Raw genomic sequence first — 6,392 nt, 5'->3', positions numbered from 1 at the left:
TATATTTGCTCAATGCACTGCAATTTTGTTACACGGTTAAGTTTGCATTTTTAGATGGAAGAAGTGCTGTCCTACCCATACTGCAGTTAACGGCAATATACTGAGCATCCTCAAATCAAAGTGGGTTAAAGGTGTATTTCACATGTGATTTTACACTACTTTTTTTCTAGTTGAAAAGTAACAAATTACCTGTATGCTTGTTTTATGACACAAAATGTTGAAATTCTAACCTAATATTACTTCAGTGTCTCACATGAGAAATGAGGCCAATTCAATTAATTGGCACCTCAAAACAGGAAATAAATACCTCAAGGAAGGTCTGACCCTCTGTTATGATCTTTCACTGCTCCAGACCGATGTTCATGTTTGCTTGGCCTTGACTGTGTTGGCTCTGCCCTCAGTAAAGGCTTGCAGATCACCAGGTTTGGAGATTGTCAGCTTGGGGCTGAGATATTTCCTGCCAAACTGCTGACTTAGCCTACAGCTTTGTTGTGGAACTTCCTTGTTTTTTGATTCTGTTTGACCGCTGTTCTTCATTTTATCCTTAAATAAACTGCTGTTTTAGACAGATTTCAGGACCTGTTCTGGTTGTTTCTTTTAGATACTGGCATCATTTCTACTAACCTATAGTACCAAGCTGTTATTGTATCCCTGCAGTGATGGTCGCAGTTGTATTAGCACAGGGGTGTACTGTATAGCAAGTGTTCACTCACCTTAAGTGTGCTCTTGTGCTTACCCCATCTGTTCTATCTACTGCAATGCTCTTTCAAGTGGAAACAGAAGGCCATTTGCCAGACAAGCCCCCCCTTTTGGATTCACCTGTCACCCCTGTCAAGTCTATTATTAGTCTTTTCATTTAGATATTATTTCTAGTCTGTTGTGGTTGTTTTTGGTTATTTTGTATTATTATTATTCATATCATTATTATGGGCTGCATAGTGGCGCAGCAGGTAGTGCACATGCCTCACAGCAAGAAGGTCGCAGGTTCGATTCCCGGGTCGGGCCTTTCTGTGTGAAGTTTGCATGTTCTTCCCGTGCATGCATGGGTTCTCTCCGGGCACTCCGGCTTCCTCCCACAGACCAAAAACATGCTCATTAGGTTGATTGGTGACTCTAAATTGCCCCTAGGTGTGAGTGTGAATGGTTGTGTGTATGTGCCCTGCGATCGGCTGGCGACCGGTCCAGGGTGTACCCCGCCTCTCGCCCGTTGACAGCCGAGATTGGCTCCCGCGACCCCGAAAGGGATAAGCGGCATAGAAAATGGATAGATGGATGGATATTCTTATTATGTTTTGTATTTTAAACATTAGGTGTTTTAATGTTAGTGAAAAGAATCTGTGATTCTTCATTGTAAACATTTTACTGTCTTTTGACTCATCAATAGCTCTTGTCCCTGTCTCTATTTTAGACTTGGCTGTGCTGATGGGAACCCTCTTGTTTTGAGGGTGTGAAATTAAGTGAGAAACTGAGTCTGATCACACTGCTCCTAATGAGCGTATTCTTTTGGTGAAAGTCCCATGGCGGCATAACTGATGATTTGTCCTGTAATAAGAGCTGGTCGAGCCTACTTCACAGCTCACTCACACTTCTATAGTTCTCATGGTGTATTCATGGTGTGAGTTGAAGAGTAAGACTGTCCTTTAGTCATGGATGTTACACTACACTCACATGCACACATCTGTGATCTCATTGGAAGAAAATTATATTTCAGGTGTGAGACATGCAGCTGGACATGTGGGCCTATAACGGGTAACCTTACATGAGCAATGGAGGTCAGCTTGCTCTTTTTTTTCTGCCATTGTGGATTAAAGGACATTCCTGGCAACCCTCGTCTCCCTGCTTGCAGTGGTCGAGGAGAAAAGGAGGTCACAATCCAAAGCACCAGCAGCAGACCTAGAATAGCAGTTATAACCAGCTAAATTACTGCTGGTCATTCATCAACTGCAGAGATGTAGTTGCTGGCCATCACAGGTCCCATTTCTAACAATGATTGCAACTTCATGGTTGCTGTCACATTACAACCCAACAATGTTTCATCTGCTGTCAAAACTAACACAATTAAAGGATTCACAGGGTGGATAATACAGCTGCAATCGTATCTTTAATCAATAACTTATTGTTCCATTTATCTCGGTGCATGATAACTGTGGCAACATAAAACCCATTTCAGATAACAACAAACTTTAATACTTTGTATTCTGGTGACAACTGCCTGCATAGCTTTTATGTGCACAATAACCTAAAGCTGTCTAAGATAACAGCTGAGTGCTGGGGCACAAAATTTAATAAAGCTGAGTGAAAAACAACAGTAAATTGCCTTTATAAGCTTGTGTCATGTTGAAATTACCTGTGGAATGCACTTGAGGCTTCCACACAGGATCAAATGTTGTATCTGTTTTCCTTTTTCATTGCTGTCTAGAGCAAAATTATAGACGTAATTGAACACCTCTGTACTAACCTCAGGGCAGCCATGAGATACAGAAGATATGTGCTGTAGCTGTTTCACTCCATGTTAAGGTTGCCAGCCTCTCTTCAGACATCAGTTACCTGTTGTGCCTCAGGCGGTAAAGCAACTACAATTCCATTACAAAATCATTTTCGCAGATCTACATGTTTGAAATAGAAGAGTTGACACTGAAGTTGCTTTGAAACAGTGAGTGGTTGTTGGCAGCAGCCAGCCACCTCTGATGCAGCCTGTTCATCACAGGCTGCTGCCATCCGCTATCCACCTTTCATTGAGCAGCTAAATAGAGCAATATCAAGTTTTACTAATATCTGTTAAGGGGCTGTACAGCCTGTTGTAATAGGACCCAGAGATGCAGACCCGAAAACAGAGGTTGTGTGAAACAAAACAAATTTATTAATAAAAAGGAAAACAGAAAACACGCTCAACGAGCGGATAATAATCAAACAAAAGACGCACTCAAAAGGAGTGGATAAACAGAAGGAGCACCGACGAAGCGGGTATGACACGAGGCACGCGTGGAAGCGGCAGGCAGGTACTGAAACAAAGGAAAAACACAGCTCACTTAGACACTGGAAAAATGTGGACAACAAAAAACGTAAATCTGGTTGAGAGAGAGAGACTAAAGACATGTACTTACGAACCATAAGACCAAACATCGACAAGGAGATCGAGGAATAATCCAGCGACGAGGAGCAGGAAGTCCACGTCTTAAATACTCTCCCTGATGAGGGAGTGACTGCAGGTGAGTCGCAGTGGGAGGAGCTGGCAGCAGGTGAGGGGTTGCCCAGCCATGGATCCAGGGGTAGACAGACAGACACACACATAGGGAAAAAGGAGAGGAGACACACAGGGAGAGACAGGAAGCCAGGATCGTAACAATATCATTGATATTGTATATTGTCCCAGACCAGAAAAGGCTATTTCTGTGGTCACACCGCAACAAGTTTCAAAACTTTGAATCATCGTGAACTTTGAATGCAGCTGCAAAGAGAAGTGCACGTCAGCTGGTAGCCACCCTTCCACTCTTTGCCGCAACCATTCATTGCGTTTGAATGAAGAAAATATCCATCCAGAGAGTATCTAGACTGTGACTATAAAGCAATGTCCTGACGTGATCTTCACATTGAACCTGGGGGTGATGGCACTACAGGTTTCAAAGCAACTGGTCCAAACGAGGGAGACCAGACCACACCTTTCACCTTAATGCTTTGACTGCAACCCTGATTCCAAAAAAGGGGATGCTGCGTAAAACGTAAATAAAAACAGAATGCAATCATTTGCAAACCAACTGTGTTTACAGACAGCAGTTTTTAAAGTGTCCCTGAGTCCATGTAGTAATATCCTTTATACAGTCATGTGTTCACAAAGTGGTGAACCTCGCTACATCCTTGCTGGTGACTGACTGAGCCTTTCCAGGATGCCCCTTTCATACCCAAACATGATACTATCACCTGTTACCAATCAACCTTTTTACCTGTGGAATGTTCCAAACAGGTGTTTTTGGAGCATTCCAAAACTTCCAAACCAGTCTGTAGTTGCTCCTGTCCCAACTTGTTTGAAACGTGCTACTGCATCAAATATAGAATAAGCAGATATTTCACACAGCGTTTCAACTTTCCTGAAAACAGGTTGTACGACTACCAGACTCTCTGGTCTCTCTGTGACCTGTACCACCATTATAAAAACAAGCAACCAAAGGGCAGACATTTTTATCCACTGCTATGCACAGGCCTAAAGCCTATGACAGAAGGTCCACTGGGACTCCCATTTCCCTCATTCAACACACTCACTACTCTGATGCTCCCAATGACACAAGATGATTCTGGCGAACATCCAAGCGAACGTAAATGGGCCATAAAGTGGAAATCCAAAACTGCTCAGGAGAAGAGGGAGATGCTGAAAAGCTTTTGAGAGACTTGACTGAGTGTCCTTCTTTGACTCGCATTAGTCAGCATCAGTGTCAACCCCATTCATACTCTGCATTGATAATGATATGTATTATTCATAGATAGGAGTAGCAAGCCAGATGAAATTATACAATCACTGTCTTCATCCGCATCATCATCTGCTTATGCCAAGCACTATTGGACATGTTCTTTGTAGTTTCTCATCACTAGTCGGTCAGTGTAAAACACACGGCGCGATCGAACTGTAAGTATTTTCGGCTTCCTGCTTTGAAAAATATATTCAGGAAGCTTGCGGCTATTTGAATGACAACCTGGTGATTTAAAACAAATGGCTAATGACTGTTCAGACCACAACCTGCAGCATTAATGCAATGACTGGAGCCATCCGTTTGTATCTGCGACAGGCAGACGACAACTCTGCCATGCTACTTTTGGCTTAGGACACTAATCGGAACAAAACTTTTGACTTTTTTTGCAGGATTTTCTGTGGAGCAGAAAAAACAGCAGGTGGATTTGATGTGAGGTGAGATTAAGGGTAAGATGGGGATATCTATGACGTGGCTCCAGCACTTTATCGCTTTCTCTGCCTCACACTTTCTTTCTCATGGTCTATCTGATCCTCTGTGTGATGCTCACATCTCCCCCTCCTCTGTGCTGCGATTCGTCAGAAGCCCACCTATCTTTGGGTCCTATCTGAGAGATTGTAGCATGCAGAAAACTTAAACCTGGTCAGGATCAGGGTTCCAGGGGAAAACGTATCTCCTTTTTTTATAGATGATATATCAAACAAATAATTTGACATTTTGGGACATACATTTTCTTGGCAAGAGTTAGATTAGAAGATTGATACCACTCTTATATCTATCTGTTAAATGAACTTGTTTCTTAATGATCCACGTCCTTAGTGGTGTTTCACTGGACCTTTGCAAGTGGTTAACCGAGCACACAAGTGTAATGTCAACAGCTCAGTTAATCCACAGGAAAATAAGGCACACACCCTTGAAAAAACAAAACAACAGTCTTCCCGGAGCACTTTGGTACCAAGGTCATGGACCCAACCACTAACAAGAAAATTGTATACCTCTAGTTACACATAATCCCTGAAAACTCGCAATTACACAATCCTCTTATTCCCCTTTCATCCTCTCCAGGTATGTGTGGCCTGGAGTCAGAGCTGGATCTGCACTTGACTTGTCCCCTGCTTGTATCAGCGCAATAGAATACCCATGGAGCACGAAGCAGCCTGTTCAGCTCACCTCAGCCCTCGCTCAGCACCATTCACCTCACATCGCTGTCCGTCTGCAATGCTGGCCCTGCAGCATTCAGTTACTCAACAGCCAGGAGCCAGCCTGAAGTGCCCCTGTCTGACCTTGGGTATGTAACAGATCCCCTAGACAAGAACCTAAGACCTGTTTCTCTGCAGACATTCAAGGACAAGACCATTAAACCAGAGATGGTGTTCAGGATCTTGTTAGGTGCTGCACATGTAAATGGATTGTTTAATATGTCAGGATTTTAGCACAACAAGAAGGTTTGTGGTTTCATTTTCTTGTAGAACTTTGTTTTGGCAGTGGCCATTTTCAAAGTAATGTGCACACACTTGCTAGTTCTTGTAGGGGATCTGTCTGAATCCGTCTTCGGAAGATGAATTGAATAGGCGTTGACAGAAGAAGCTCTTTTCTCTCTCAGACAACAGTGAGTGATGGGTTTCCCACTCATGCTTTCTAAACCAAAGCACTCTGAAAAGTGCCTCAGTCCAGCATGCATGTCCTAGAAAAACAACTGAAGAAGCATCACCAACCGATACAACCCAGTTCTATCAATTCCATCGTTTCACAGCGAGAGAAAAGCCTAGATGTTGAGGTACGGAACACTGTGAGAGAGCTGTGGTCCTCACATAATAAAGGAGACATCACACCTTGCCTCAAGCCACCCAATAAGGGTCAGTGACACCAATAGATATAATGATTTACACCAATCCCACTGACTTCCTTGAGGCTGCAGTCCAGTCCAATTCG

Source organism: Chaetodon trifascialis, chromosome 14, assembly GCF_039877785.1.
Source record: "Chaetodon trifascialis isolate fChaTrf1 chromosome 14, fChaTrf1.hap1, whole genome shotgun sequence".
Lineage (NCBI taxonomy): Eukaryota > Metazoa > Chordata > Actinopteri > Chaetodontiformes > Chaetodontidae > Chaetodon > Chaetodon trifascialis.
The sequence above is the reverse complement of the archived record's forward strand: the minus strand, read 5'-3'. Positions refer to the sequence as shown.